At 40.8% G+C, this 16,650-nt stretch overlaps 1 protein-coding gene across 4 annotated transcripts in view; it reads right to left on the reverse strand.

Annotated features, from left to right (window-relative positions):
- Nucleotides 1–16,191, reverse strand: part of LOC113536620 (sodium- and chloride-dependent GABA transporter 2) — a 25,511-nt gene extending 9,320 nt beyond the window's left edge. For 2 of the 4 annotated variants that reach the window (XM_034311668.2, XM_053232068.1), the window contains exons 1-4: nt 16,100–16,191; nt 3,100–3,227; nt 545–672; nt 127–222 (exon numbers count right to left, since the gene is read on the reverse strand). The gene's annotated coding sequence lies outside the window, so the exon portion shown is untranslated. Of the gene's footprint in view, nt 1–126; nt 223–544; nt 1,660–3,099; nt 3,228–16,099 lie in introns of those variants that run through there. The other 2 variants (XM_053232069.1, XM_026930691.3) reach the window with 2 other exon arrangements.
- Between the last annotated feature and the right edge of the window lie 459 nt (nt 16,192–16,650).

The raw sequence follows: 16,650 nt of genomic DNA on the forward strand, positions 1-16,650 counted from the left end.
CTGCAAAATTTCATCCAGTACATTTACTTGTCTCAGGTTGTTGTCAGTTCTATCATAATTGGGATTAATTTTCCCATTAGAAAATTTAATTGAAAAAATAAAGTAAATAAATTAAATACTCGGTACCTTGTACACTGTACTCTGCACACCTAACCTCATTGCACAGCCACACAGGGTCATGACCTGCTGTACTTCCTTTGAGAGTCAAATGGCATCCCTTTCCTGACCAGACCCACATGTTTTGTATATGAATGATGCCACATTAACAGGTGTCATTAAAAACACTATTAATCAATTCAAATACAGTATGAGGGAGAGATTCACAAAGCAGAACACTAGTTAGTTCTGCTATAAATCAATAGCATACATCTTCTTTATACTAATGAAGTAAACTGCAAGATTTGTGTTTAACATATTCATCTACGTATTTAATTAAATTTTAAATTATAAAAGAAAATTGTGTCAGTAACTAAATGCAATATTTCTGTTCCTTTTCTTCCACTGCAATTCACTGACAAATAGCAAAAGAGTAATCAAAGTTTACCTGAGATTCTGCAGATATTTGTCTTGCTGGTCTGTCTCTGAATGTGACTGTGTCCATTTGAAGCAGCAGTTCCGAATGATATGTTGAAACAGCAGGAATGAGTGGAATTAAAGGCGGAGCCAAGAGCTCTGAAGACAGAGGTAGTTTTGAGCCACTGATCTGAAACTGGTCTTGCCTTTTCTTTACCCATGATAAAGGTATGCATATAGAAAAGACATGTTGACCTTAAATCAGCAGTTTGAGGTCACTATTATAGGAAAGCTTAAATTAAACCTGTGTGGACAAGGTGTACGCTTCAGGGCCTTCCAGTCCTGAAGGGTCAGTGTCTAGCACAGTTTAATGATTTCCTGCTGGTAAAACTTGGTAATTAACTGGTGAGTTGGATATTTTGTGTTGCCCTCTAGAACTGGGGTTATGCACCCTTGGTGTACATTCTCTCGCTTACTGTCCTTTTTAACTTTTTGTTTCTGAGAGATGCAAGACATATTTTATCCGCAGTCCTCTGGATTGTGAAAAAGGACTATCTGTGTTTCTCTGTGCACTTCTGTTTCCCCCTTCTTTTCTCTCTTTCTCCCATTATGTTTCTGATTTAACAACACAGACCCACTTCCTTTTCTTACTCAAAACCTATTCATCTATTGAATTAGCCGAAACCTGATATGATCACCACTCCCTCAGTCCCCCTATTTAAACTTGCAAAACCTGCTTTTTTCTTTTTTCACTGGAGCATTCAGTAGGTATAAGGTAGTGTTTAAGTTCATACACTACCAGAATGAAACTGCCCAGTCATATGCTAATCTGTCTACCTAGTGTATAAAATGACAGAAACGTACTGGTGACCAACAATCATGGGAAAAGCACTTTTTGTTTTTGTTTTCAAATGACAGAATTACTGACATCAGTGAGATCTACAGGTAATGGTGTGTACAAACAGCACTAAATCCTGCCCACTAGTGTTGCTCTGGTGTTGTAACATGTTTGAGAATATTAACTTTTGTCCACTCTGGTGTCAGAGTACTCTAAAGTGTTCTGTGTACTCAAAGATCAAAGTTAAAAAAAAAAAAAAAGGATTGATCTGATTTAAAACTTAAAAAAAGATTAATTAAGTCTGTTAGGTCACCTGTTTACAAAGTTGACACATCAACCCTGCTACAAGAAATGTGCATTCTAAAGGACATCTAATTTCTCTGCTGTCTTCGTACACCCAAAAGACAAGGGCCCTGTCAATGGTTCAAGCAATATGGGCCAAAATGTACAAACCTGCACTGTAGTATCATTGTCAGGCTAGTTGGGGTTCCCAGAAGGGGAAGGCTGATTTTGAATACTGATTTTGAAGGCTGATTTTAATAAATCTGACATCAATCCATCAAGAAGTACATCATCTCTGCGTGTCTTTGTCAGTATCATATACCAAGGAGTATATATAAAACTGTCAGTGAAGTTTATGTATGCCAGTTATTGCCGTACCAGACATGTGAGGGCAAGCAGCTTCTGTAATTCCTAATTCACAATTTCCTTCACATTTATACAGTAACAACACCTTGAGGATTTCAGTAATGTATCACGTTTTTTAATAGCAAGAAAGCTTAGACAAAGTGGAAATTCCAAAACTGGATGAATATATCTGTATCTGAATTCACCCTATGTAAGTGATAGACGCCTGCTCTCTCTCTCTCTCTGCCTGATTGGTGGACCGGGGGCATCAGTCATCATTACCACCAGGCCAATCAAATGCTGAGATGCTTCCGGAAGGGAAGGAGCCTCCTGTTTATAGTCAGCAGCCGCAGAGAGACAGGGCTTCAGGACTTGCTTATTTTGGCACATTCAATTTCTTGATGTTCACATATTTTTGATGCAATGTTTAGCTGAATTGATGACGGCTTTTTGCTACTTGTTTCGTGTTACTAGTTGTTGAAGCACAATGTAGTGTAATATAGCTACAGAGATAATCATGTCATAAAACTGCAACTGCAATCAGCAACTGTAAAGAGGAAACCATTGCCTTTACTGTCATTATATCAAAAATACGTTTTGTATGCGTGTGTGTGTTTGTGTGTGTCCATGGGAATATACCAATTTATTTTCTGTTGAAGTATTTCCAGGCTAAATAGAGCAGATACAAGAAAATAAACCGATCCACACTCTCTCTGACACTGCCACCTGAGTTCGTATTAACCTCATGACAGCCATGGTGTGACACTGGTGTCGTGGGAAGCTACACAGAGTACTCTAATATTTTAGATTTACTAGAAAATATTTTGCTTAACAAATTACAATGTGTAAATGTCGTTTTCAGGAATTGAGGTACAATTCACAGTGTACAAGTACCCCAAATCATTGTTGTACAGCTGTAGTACAGCTGTAAAGCCAATAAATGCTGAACAGTTTTTCCTTTTGCTTGAGTTCAGAGGAAGGTTTCTTTCTGGGGTACAGAAAACATGTAATCTCTAAGGGATGTCAAAGGGAAGAAGTTACAATAAGTATTTCTAAGTAATAACAGTTTTAAAAAGTAAATAAGGAAGGGTATAAGAGCATTAATCATTCATTGTTCTCACATTTAGAAGTGAGGAGAGTATAGATTATCCAAAGAGGAACCAACAGAGTTGAAGACAGTGTGAACCACCAGCCAAGAGCGTAGCCCCACCAGGGGTATTCAATTCAGAGGAGAGAAGACACATGTACCCTAAAAAAAGATGCAGTTAGAAATTAATAAATCAAGTAGCACATAGCACATATTTTGTGTCTGGTGTATTGTTATTTAGTTTGAGTTTAAGACAATTTTTAATGCACTTGCACTCAGTTGCTAGTTTTGGTTCCAGAAATAAATGTGCCTCAGTCAATGTGGGTGGACCGGCACAGCAGGGGTTGTGAAATTTAAAATCTGGATTTCTATTTTTGACCCCACTTTGGTCTAAAACTACATTGTGTTACTAGCTGCTGAGACCCACTTCAAGTCAAGTCAAGTCATGTCAAGTGGCTTTATTGTCATTTCAGTCATATACAGCTAGTCAGTACACAGTGAAACGAAACAACTGGGTTCCTCCAGGACCATGGTGCTACATAAAACAACACAGACCAACACAGAACTACAAGAGACTACATATTTTTTACATAAAGTGCACATGCAGACATGTGTAGACAGCACGAGACAGAACAACGACTACCAACAGGACAACAGACACAGTAAGATACAATGCAACGCCAACTATTAGACAGTTCTAGTAAGAAAGTGAGTCAGATGACAGTAGTGCAACAGAGTAACAATATAAGTTGCTGTAAATGTAAACATAAGGGGTAGAAGCCAGGTAGAGAGTATAAAAAATTATATACAGTATTTTATAAATATTGTGGCAGCAAAAATGCAGGTAGTGAATACAGAGATGTGCAAAAATTGCAAAGAGAATGGGATGGTGTTCAGTTTTTGTATGTGTGTGTGTGTTTTCAGTCCAGTTTCTGAGTTTTGAGGAGTCTGATGGCTTGGGGGAAGAAACTGTTGTTCAGTCTGGCCGTGAGGGCCCAAATGCTTCTGTACCATTTGCTAGATGGCAGGAGGGTGAAGAGTGTGTGGGGTCTTCCACAATGCTGGTGGTTTTGCAGATGCAGTGTGTAGTGTAAATGTCTGTGATGGAGGGAAGAGAGACCCTGATGATCTTCTCAGCTGTCCTCACTATCTGCTGCAGGGTCCGAGACCGTGCAATTCCCAAACCAGGCAGTGATACAGCTGCTCAGGATGCTCTCGATAGTCCCTCTGTAGAATATGGTGAGGATGGGGGGTGGGAGATGGGCTTTCCTCAGCCTTCACAGAAAGGCTTTTAACACAATTGCAGAAAACAAAAAAAAATTCTTGCTTCAAGCATAGGCTTGTTTTGGGAATACACTGGTTATGTCACCCCAATTCAACACAAATAAGTGACTTCATCCAACTATTAACCAAATACAACTACTTTTATTGGTAACAAATAAGAACAAACAAATTGATCATGGTCTCACAGAACACAGACACTTCTATTTTATCCAGATTTTAAAATCCACAGCAACAACATGAAGGACAAATGTGTGCATAAATTTAAGTGAAGTGTAAAGGCCAGAGAAATCAACTGAAAAAAAAATATTATGCCATTGAAACACTCAGATTATTTACATAGTCAGTAATATCAATGCTGTTATAAATAGCACTTCATACTAGGCCAGAACGACCATTCCCAAGTTGTACCATCTCTTTCTTTCTTGCATTACACCTAAATAAATAAAACTGAAAAAATTTTTTAAAGGTATTGTGAAGCACATCTTAGCTAAATTAAGCTCTCAGGAATTATATGTAGTGTTTTGTTAATGTTCTGTTTTGTTATCAGTGAATCTGGTATATTCTGTAGCACAATTTATGCTCTACAGTAACACATAAAATAATATATTTGACAGTATTTTATTAAATACATAAAAACACTGATAAAGACAGGTGCGAATTTGCCATGTATCTTGTTTTGAAAACAACAGCATGAATTCTGTATTTAATAATGTCTATAGCTGGAAACATTGCAAAGCATTTATGTTTTTACTCCTTGTATCAGCCTAATATCTGTCTTTAACCCCTTGCATGTTTTTTAATGTTTGTGAATTTTGGACTCTTGGCATTCAAAATAAAAATAAAAAACATATTTACTTGTTGTGTCTGCATCTGTAACACTACCACTAAAGTACTGACAGAAAATCTAGTAGTAGAGACAGAAAAGTTATTAACTGTAGGTTCTGTAAGCCATCTAGTTATTTGTAACAGTAAAAATGGATACAAAATGATAAAGTGGCGTGTCCTATCTTAAGCTTGGTCAGATTTCTTCATGTCTCTACCTGCGGGTCTGAAAGACGTATAGGATCTGGGTTGAAGTAAAATCTTATGCCATAAACAGCTCCAAGCAATGTGAGTCCATGCACCAACAGCACCACCAACATCACATAAGGAAAAGTAGTAGTGAAATAGAGCACCTGAGAAAAAAGAGGTCTCTCAGTCAAGACTAGAAAACAAGTTAAACTCTATGCCAACTGCATCAACGGAAATGTCTCTGCTACCAAGAAGTCTACTCCTTCTTTTTACTAATTTATATACCAGAAATACCCTTAAAATATACGTCAAACATGAAGGAAGCTATTGAAGAAAAAATATTCCAGACATTTGACCTTGATGCGACCTTAACCCTGTTTGGATCAATTACAAAATCTAATCAGTTCATCTGCTGGTTACAATGATAATTCCATATAAATCTTAAACTTTCAACCACAAGCACTTGAGATATCACGCTAACAGTAATCTCAAACAAACAGACTGATGGATGAACAGACAGATGGACAAACGGAAAACACAGAAACATAATGCCTCCCCCACTGAGTGTACTATTGAAAGAGGACATCAATCAGTTTCTATGTCCATCATCAATACCTCCTGAATAAGTGTCAAGAGGCTCTCACCTTGTCTGTAGACTTCACTCCCTTCCACACACAGAAGTAGCAGATGATCCAAGCCAAGAGGAGACACAGAGCTAGCTCCCACCTCACACTGCCTAGCTCATACACACTACCTGTGAGATTTATATATTTAATATATGTAATAATACAATGGATTTATTGTAACAAGAGGATAAAACAACTCACCCCCAGAACCTCCAGAGAAGTTGCATTCTCTGGTATACTGAAGTTGCTAAAATTGTCCTACATACAGCACATGTACACAGTACATGTATACAACAGGAACACTACAGTTCCATAGCAAAATCCTGTAGAATAAAAGTGGAAAAGATAACAAACTAATAAAAGTCAAATGTACACTCATCAGACAAACTCTTTCTTGAACCTCTCCTATGGATGCTGACAATTGACCAGTAATTTGGTTCTTCTTTTAGCAGGACAGCCTGCTCAGTAGTTTGCCACAAGGCAGATGTTTTATAAATAATTTCTGTTAATTTTCATAGCCATACTGTCCCCCCATGTCATCTTTGCTTATATTGTGTACACGGATCAGCCATAACATTAAAACCACCTGCCTAATATTGTGTAGACTTACTAGGAACACCCACAAGACCTGCCATTTTGGAGATGCTCTGACCCAGTCGTCTAGCCATCACAATTTGGCCCTTGTCAAAGTCACTCAGATTCTTATGCTTGCCTATTGCAGGTGGTGAGCCTATAGCATGGCTGGGTTGTGTGTGTGGGCCAGTCAGTAGGCCAGCTGAGAACATTAGCCTTGGGCCTGGCTGAGGAGGTAAGATCTAGTAACCCTTATTAGGGCAGGAAATGCTTAATGGTTTTGTGCCTTGCCTTGGTGTTTAGTTCACTGTGTACCAGTAAATTTACATCCGTATCCTCACCATCTATAACAAGTGGTGGGTAGTGACTAAAGAAGATGGGGGCTTTGCCCACATACAAGAAGTCATAATTAATCATCCTCAGGCCTATAGTGCCTGGGCCCCTGCACACTCCACTCTTGAGTTATCTTAAGGTACACTATACGGCCAAAAGTATGTGGACACCTGAACATCACACTCATATGTGCTTTTTGAAAATCCCATTTGCTGTTATAATAACCTCCACTCTTCTGTGAAGGCTTTCTACTAGATTTTGGAGTGTGGCTGTGGAGATTTGTGATCCTTCAGCCACAAGAGCATTAGTGAGATCAGGTGCTCATGTCAGGCGAGGAGGTTTGTGGTGCAGTCAGCATCCCAATTCATCCTAAAGGTGGGGTTAAGGTCAGGGCTTTCTAATAGGCAACTTGAGTTCTTCCACACCAAACTTGGGAAGCCGTTTCTTCATGGAGCTCGTTTTGTGTACAGGGGCACTGCCATGCTGGAAAAGGTTTGGGCCTCTTAGTTCCAGTGAAGGGAATTTGTAATACTACAGCATACAAAGACATCCTATACAGTTGTCCTTCCAACTTTGTGGCAATAGTTTGGGGAAGAACCACATATAAGTGTGATGGTCAGGTGTCCACAAACCTTTGGCCACATGGTTGGAAAACAGCCATGTTACTTGTTTTTAGCTTAAAAGCATAAAGAATCACCTTGAATCAAAGGGCAGATTTTTCTCCAGCAGGTGATGCTGCCCTGACTGGTGTACTGACCCAATGATGCCTCCAAGAGGAACAGTGGAATGCCACAGGCAAACAGGAAGACCAAATATGGTATTAAAAACACTCCTGAGGGAGATAGACACAACTTTTGACCTTTAGGCCAAAATGAATTATATAGTAGCATGGTGATTGTTCCACAAAACCTACTTGGCGCACCATACCCCACTCATGATAATATTATTAGCTAAAACAAATTGTATTTAAGCGGCCAACAGTGACATGGGAAATTCTGGATTCTGGATGATACATGAGTTTACAAGATGTAAATGCAAGTTTGCATCTATCCACTGTTGATGATGACTTTGCCAGCTATCTTTTATCTTTCTGAATGACTGTTGATAACAATAGAGTCAGATATAATTATGCTTTGGTGGGTTATCATGACTTCCCACTATAGGCAGCTTTAGTGTAGACTAAATGTGAAAAAAAAATGTTTCCTCAAACATTTATATTTGTTTTTAATATATCAAAGAAAAAGCAGTCTAAGTATCCTCTGGACCTCCATGCTTAATTTTCCCATTTTGTGGGTGTATTTTCCAAACAGACTGAAATCACATTTATTGGTTTATCATCCCATATTCCTGCACCCTGAAGGAAACCATGTAATTCTAACTAAAACATTGTTTTAGTCTGCTTACAAAGGGCATGTTTCTGTGTTTACTTGCATGCTTATGAAAAATAATATAACATTTTATATGTTTTTCTTGTAAGCGTATTTGTGATTTTTTTTTTTACCTTTGCGTTCTGTTATTGTCTACTGACAGTGTCAAAAGGCACAAGATAAAATAAAACAGGCACAAGCTAAAAAAAACCCTACACAATAAAAATAATGCAATACAAATAGATATACTGTATTTTTAGATATATATAGTATTTATACACTACAGCTGTTAGCGACATTGTAAGGCCTGAATTATTATTTTACTTTAGATTTTTTGTGAGATCCCAGAAGGGATTTTTGTTAGTGCTGGTGCACTTCAATTTCTGAAATGGGAGCACCGATTCTACCTTATGAAATATAATTTTTTATCCATATTTATTTAGCAACAATCCAGGTGACAAAAAACAAGCAAAACATGTGGAAAGTAGAGTAGAAACTTTGCAGGAATGTTCCCTATGCCGTAACACTAATTACAACAAATATGACACAGGTGAGAATCACGCGTTACCTGCCAGTTCAACCTGCCCCCTTTCCGTCCACTGCTGACGCTTGACCACACCCCCGCTGCCACATACTCCCACTGCCTGACTCAGGCCCGGGGAGCCATACGGCCTGCGGCTGACTCCCCCCCTGGCAGGAGATGTAATCTGCTACCACCATCTGTGCCCCTGGTCTGTGGACCACCTCTAAATTGAATGGTTGAAGTGCCAGATACCAACAAGTGATCCGTGCGTTGGCATCCTTCATGTGGTGGAGCCATTGGAGTGGGGCATGGTCAGAACACAGGGTTAAAGGGCGCCCCAGTAGGTAGTACAGGAGGGTGAGAACCGCCCAATTGATGGCCAGACAATCCTTCTTGATGGTGCTGTACTTGTTCTTCCTCACCAAGAGTTTCTGGCTGATGCACAGCACGGGGTGCTCCTCTCCCACCCCCACCTGGGACAAAACAGCCCTCAGCCCTCTGTCTGACCCATCAGTCTGCAGAATAATAGGGAGAGAAAAGTCAGGAAAATGCAGCAGTGGGCGCCCCCACAAAACCGCCTTTACCTGGCAGAAAGCCAGCTCGCATGACTCTGTACTGTCTGTCCACTGTACTGGATCTGGCACCCCCTTTTAGTGAGGTCAGTCAGCAGGCTGGTGACGTCTGAAAAATTAGGTACAAACCTTCTCTAGTAGCCAGGCAGCCCCAGGAACCCACCCCCTTTTTGGTCTTGGATCTCGGACAGGCAACAATCGCTTCTGTCTTATCAATTTGGGGACACACCTGCCCATGGCCCAAGTGGATGCCCATAGACCATACCTCCACCTGCCAAACTGCACACTTCTTTAGGTTTGCTGTGAGTCCTGCCCTTCTCAAGGATCTCAGGACAGCCCTCAGATGTTGAATGTGCTGCTTCCAATCATTTCTATAAATGATTATATCACCTAAATAAGCAGCGGCATATGATTCTGTCCATGAGACACTGAAACGTTGCTGGGGTCCCAAACAACCTAAAAGGAAGTGTGACAAATTGGTGTAATCCGAATGGTGTGGAAAAAAACAGTTCTTTTCCCCCAAGATATTGGAGTCAAGAGAATTTACCAATACCCCTTAATTAAATCCAGTGTCAAATAAAAGCGAGCCGTGCCTAACCAATCGAGCACTTCATCAATGCGAGGCATTGGATATGCGTCAAATTTAGATATCGAGCATAGTCTTGAGTTCATCCCAAACCACATTTTTTGTGTTCAGTCAACCGGTGTGGGCGACTGCATACAACCACACCTGTAGGAGTCTCAATGTGGTGTTCTATGAGGTTGGTGTGACCAGGTAGAGCTGAAAACACATTGGAAAATTCCTCCTGCAACCTGGCAACCTGTGCTCTGTGGGACGGTGAGAGGTGGTCTCCACAGGGGACTGGGGTGAATTGGACTGCTCTTTTTGACTTACCTCTGGTCTCAGCTCCTCTCTTTCAGGAACCACCATTACCAGAGCCACTTGAACCACCTCTCTCCACAGTTTCAGGAGATTGAGGTGGTATATTTGAAGTTCATCAAATCCATCCATTCGCCTGACCTCAGAAGTCGACTTCTCTGACTCGCCATGTGACCTCAAAGGGTCCTTGCCACTTTGCAAGTAATTTAGAGCTCAATGTGGGTAGCAAAATGAGCACTTTATCTCCCGGGGCAAATTCCCATTGCCGAGTACCCCTGTTATACAGCCAGGATTGATGTTCTTGCGCCTGTAGCAAATTCTCCTGTGTTAATTTTGTGTTGCTCTCAGGTCAAGAATGTACTGAATTTCACTTTTGCTATTAGATGGTCCCTCCTCCCAATTTTCTCTAATGACAGCTAAGACACTACAAGGCTTGCACCCGTATAATAAGACTCCGGTTGAGTCTTGCAGGACCTCTCATACTGCAAATAACAGGGGCTTGAACCACTTATCCCAGTTCTGCGCATCATCGTGAATTAAATTCCGAATCATATTTTTAAGAGTTTGGTTAAAGCGTTCGACCAGCCTGTTCGTCTGCAGATAGTAAACGCTGGTGCTAATCAATTTAATCCAAAATAATTTGTCAAGTTCACATAGTGTCCATGACCTAAACATCGTGCCCTGGTCAGTAAGGATCTCTTCTGGGATCCTGACTCGGGAGATAACATGGAAGAGTGCCTCTGCAGCACTACGTGCTGATATGGAGCGCCAAGGCACAGTTTCCTGATACTGTATCATGTTGCATAATCCACCAGGACTAACACAAAGCAATACCCTTGTAAGAAGCTTTCTAATGGCCCAATGAGGTCCATGCCAATCCTTTTGAAGGGGACCTCGATTAAAGGTAATGGGCACAATGGCACTTTTGGGGTGGCCAGCGGACTCACCAGCTGACATTTGCGACATGCTGCACATCACCTGTGAATATCGCTGCGAATGCCCAGTTAATAAAAACAAGCCATTGAATGGTTTAGTGTCTTATCCTGGCCCAAAAGCCCGGCCGTGGGATTATGGTGAGCCACCTGGAATAACCATTCCTGACGGCTCTTTGGGACCAACAATTGGGTTGTTTCTGCTTTTGTTTGAGTGTCCTGTGTCACTCGATATAACCTATCTTTAATAATGGCAAAATACGGGCGGAATAATATAACATTCGTCTGTGTTTGCTGACCATCGATAACTCTCACTTAGTCGAAGGCATCCCTCAGGTTCTCGTCACACAACTGCTCCAAGGGGAAATCCCCAAGAGGAATACTTGCCAGCGGTGGAGGGGCGGAGCCCTCCCCATCCTCCGTGTCCCCCTGACGCAAAGCTGATGTTGACGGCCCTGGCACAGCCTCCCCACCCATGCGCTGCACACATTCCACACCATGCAGGACCCATCCACAACCATTTCTCACTAAAAACCTGAAACCCTGGCCAATTTGTCCCAACAATTAGTGGATGGGTGAGGCGAGGACTAACCGCCGCCTCCACTTTATGCTTTTGCCCCTGGAATTTAATAATGATGGGCACCAGCGGATATTCGTGAACATCCCCGTGCACACACCTCACCTTCACCAATCATGCATTTCCCAATGCCCTGCATTAAATCAGGCTTTGATGGACGGTGATTTGGTTACACCCTGAGTCCACCAAGGCCTGATGTGTACCCCACTGTATACTCACTGACACGCAGTATTTTCCTGCTTGGGCGGGGGAGGCCTAAGGTGCATCAGGGATCCAGATCAGTATTCCCACTTTCATGAAGGAATGCTGATCCTGGATATGCCCGGCTTCCCCGCAGCACCTGCAGACCTGCCCAGGTTTTGCCCTGGTCCTGGGGGGCACAGAGGGATCTACCTGTGTAGAGAGAGAGGGAGTTAGATGAGACATCAGAGGTGGGGATAGGAACAACAGGGAGGAAACCAGGTATGTACAGCTGGTTTCAGGGGAATTGACCCCCTTTTTCATGGTGCAGGGACAGGGAAAAGGCAGGGAGGAAGGGGGGAGCAGGAGACCGAGAGAGAGAGTAAGGGAGAAGGAGAAGGGAGGGGCTTGCCTGCCCCCAGATACACCACCAAGTGGTCCTCAGCCAGCTAGACCGCCTCATCCCTGGATGCCCTCATGCCCTGGAGCTGTTGGGCAAATTCAAGCGGGCTGCCGAGCTCACTGTTGAGCAATAAGCGGAAGCACTGATGATGCTGTTCGGGGTGCAGCCAACCCGTTGCAATATCGCCTGCCGCAAGTCTGGATATTCCAGCAGATTCACCCCCAGAAGCTTTTGGGCTGTGATCTGGGCTTCCCCCAACAGCTGCTGCATGCTTGAAGATATCCAGGAATGCTTCCGAGTCGACCTGCAGCCCCATATTGGACAGCATGATGTGGGCCATGGTGGAGGCGGTCGTTGGGGCAGCTGCTGGAGTACCAGGAGGCTGTACCAGGCTACAGAGCACCGGCCGGTCCTCTGTCTGGGCTTGGAGCAGGGCCTAGAAATGCTGATCGTGTTCCGTGCCTCAAGGAGGGCCTGATGTTGGGTTTGGTGGATGCCGTCAAAGTACTTTATGATCTCAGCTAATGCCGGTGAATCTATCTCACTTTCTCCCGGGTTTCGGCACCAGCGTGACACTTCCCCTGGGTCAGGAAGAGAATGAGGTTACAGGAAGCAGGCTTGGAACAACACAAAAGGTGCTTTATTCCCGCTAACTTTCAATTTTCCATGCTTTATTCTTTCGCTGTGCACACACATACACACAAACACACACACACCCTCGCAGTTCTGCTCTGCTCAGCTCTCTCTCATGCATAAATAAATTCGGGCTAATATGACACAGGTGAGAATCATCACGCGTTACTTGCCAGCTCAACCTGCCCCCACTCCATTCAAAGCTGATGTCCGAGCACACCTCCGCCGCCACATTTAAGTAGGTGGTACATGTCAAAGTAACTTCCACATGAACCCACAGGACCCAAGGTTTCCCAGCAGAACATTGCCCAGAGCATTACACTGCCTCCACATGATGTAAAAGAATACGTGATTCATAAGACCAGGCTACCTTCTTCCATTGATCCATGGTCCAGTTCTGATGCTCACATGCCCATTGTAGGTGCTTTTGGCAGTGAACAGGGGTTAGCATAGGCACTCTGACTGGTCTGCGGCTATGCAGCCCCATACACAGCAAGCTGCAATGCACTGTGTGTTCTGACACCTTTCTATCATGGCCAGCATGAACTTTTTCAGCAACAGTTCTTTGTGCTACAGTAGCTATTCTATGGGATCGAGACTTCAAGAACTGACTGTTCACTTGCTGCCTAATATATCCCACCCCATGACAGGTGCCACTGTAATGAGATAATCAATGTTATTCATTTCACTTGTTAGTGGTTTTAATGTTATGGCTGATGGGTGTATATGTGTTTAGGATATGTTATTTTGGACAAATGTTAGGGAGCCATTTGAAAGCAATTTCCTGGTTGAATTTTTCAAGTCTGTCTCTGAAAATAGTTCTGAATAAACAATTATTTTATATAACAATTAAACAAGCATTAGAAAGAGGAGAAACTTGACTAAACACTAAATATCCCAAGGCTGCATTTTGAGAGTTAATAAATGGGCAATGTATCAAGTTTGCTCAAGTTTGGAGGCTGTCCTGCAGGCATGCAAATGTCAGTTTTATCTTTGTCAGTTTACTGATAAATGATTGTTTTGTACTCATTATGCAAAAACTGTTGGGTTACACACTAGAATTAATCAGGAAAACAACAGATGAAAAAGGACAACATATAAGGATTTAATTTTTTTCAACTCTATTACTGTAGTATTAGATAGATAGATAGATAGATAGATAGATAGATAGATAGATAGATAGATAGATAGACTTTACTGATCCCATGAGGAAAATTCTTGTGTTACAGCAGCATGGTCAGTAGAAAGATACAACACGTACACACAAAATATAACATATAAAATACAATAAGTTAAATTAAATGTAGTAGTGCAGATATGGAACACAGTTGTAGATTTAACCAGATTTACATCAGTATCTACATAACTACACTTGTGGAAACTGGCAGTGAATAATGAATATGAAGAACCTTGAGAATATAGAATATAATGACAGCTTTCTAAATGATAGCTTGATAATGATAATATTATTATCATTATGTAGTACAGTGGGAATCTAGCAACACCTTAGCAACAAATTGGAATGTCAAAGCAACCACCTAGCACAATCCTACCAACCAACTGGGTTAGCCTAGCAACCACCTAGAAACATCCATCGCAACCAACTGGGTTAGCCTAGCAACCACTTAGCAACACCCTAGCAACCACCTGCTTTAGCCTATCAACCACCTAGCAACACTAGGTACCAAATGATTTTGCATAGCAACCAACCTGAATATGCTAGAAACATTTTAATGTTTTAACATAGCCTTTAGCCTTTTAACCATTACACGCTTAACTGTTCATACTAATCGAGTAACAATACCCTAGCGGCCAACTGGGTTAGCACAACAACCACCTAGCAACATTTTAGCAACCACCTGGAATATCATAGCAGCATTTTTAACATTTTGCTCTTTACATATTAAAAAATTTTAGCCTTTTAACCTGTAAACGATTAGCTGTTAAACATTTTAACATTTTAAAATCAGCGACAACAAAAGACTGTAATATTGTTTTACTCGTTTAGCAGGTTCTTTCAAGCCAACATTAACCTTGCTTTTGAAGTTTATAGCCTTCTAGTTATACCTGATGTTCCAAGCCTTTGTTCTTGTGTTTGCTATCTGGTTAATGAACTTGCTCTTTGTCCCCTGGTTTTGTGATTCTGGTTTTGCCTCGTACACTCTGTTTGCTGATCGCCTGTAATTTTGCCTGTTTTTGATTTTGCCTTTGCTTCACGTTTTTGGATTTGTGGTAGCTGGCAGTGGTAGCTCAGTAGTAAGGAATTAGTAACATGTATAGACTTACACATTTCACCTTCTGTAGTTCTAGTCCTTGACCATCTTTGGCCTTCACATATGCTACAATTAACAATCCATGTAATCATTCTTTATTAGATGGATTCCGCTTAAATCTATTAAATGCACTTCTTCAATTCAAACTTAAGACTAAAAAAGTTCACTATTTTGGTGGAATATAGTGGAGAATTTCATCCACATACATGTCAAATTACATTAATTTTTCTAATAATTCTTCTCAAAAGCTTCTTTTTTCAAACTCAATCTAATTTATTCATAAAATAAGGATTCCCTACAGGGACAACTGGAGAATGGTTCTAAATTTTCTGAGAATGAAAATACGAAAAAACAAGTTTGGTTGCAAACTGCTAGTTAGTAATGGTGCCACCTCCAGATTTTTAAAAGTAAAACCACTTGAATTTAATAACCTATTTTATTAACTTCATATAAGAAACACATGAAAAATAACTCACATGACATGACAGCATAAATCACTTTTCAGTAAACTAAGTCTTCACAATCTTAACTGAGAATCTGATGATTTAGTTCTTGTCAACTCTTAGCATTTTCTTGACAAAATACATATTTAAGTGTTCATAAACAGGCATCTGTGCACGCACACACAAACAATCTAAAACTTCAATGGTTGGAAAATTAGGTCAGTCAGGATTGTAATTTAGATAGTTTACAAAAAACTGCTATATAAGAAGAAGCATGGATTAAATTATTTTCTCTGATTAATATCTTTAACAATTGTGATGATAAAATAATCATATGATAAAATAAACATATAAACAAATACTTTCTTTGTCATTTCAAATGTATGATTAAAGAGAGAAAGTGATAAAGATTAGTTCAGGCTACCTGATGGAAGCAGTCAGTAGTTTAAGAAGTTGGACAAGTTTCCCTGGATCTAAATACTAAATCTTAGGTGAATTATTAAAAAGCTCTGCTTAACTTCCTTGGTATAAAACATTAGCTGCCTATCATTCTTTTTTATATCAGGCCTGCAATTGCTGGAGTAGGTGGGTGCAATTGGTTGTACAGCCTTTCCTCTGTGAGGCATTTGCATTTGCTCGTTTGACTGCCACTTTTATCCAAAGCAATTTACAATTTCAAAGGCGATAAATTTTAAATGTAAAATTAGTAGGAGGAGGGGAGGAGGAGTGCTATTTCATCAAATAACATTTTTTGTGCTGCTAGCAGAACATCCTTTCTGTTTTTTGTTTTCCATACACTGAATTCATGATATAGTAGATGTCTTTCTGACAAAACAAAGTATGTTGTTCTCATTCCAGCTCAGTGTCAATATCTTTCAGATATCCTACTTCACTTTAGCACAACAGTTAACATTTGCTAAACATCTCCACTTACAGGGCTATTATTGATGTGATTTTTCAGTTTCAGTTCTGTGT

The sequence above is a fragment of the Pangasianodon hypophthalmus genome, chromosome 2 (assembly GCF_027358585.1).
Source record: "Pangasianodon hypophthalmus isolate fPanHyp1 chromosome 2, fPanHyp1.pri, whole genome shotgun sequence".
NCBI lineage: Eukaryota > Metazoa > Chordata > Actinopteri > Siluriformes > Pangasiidae > Pangasianodon > Pangasianodon hypophthalmus.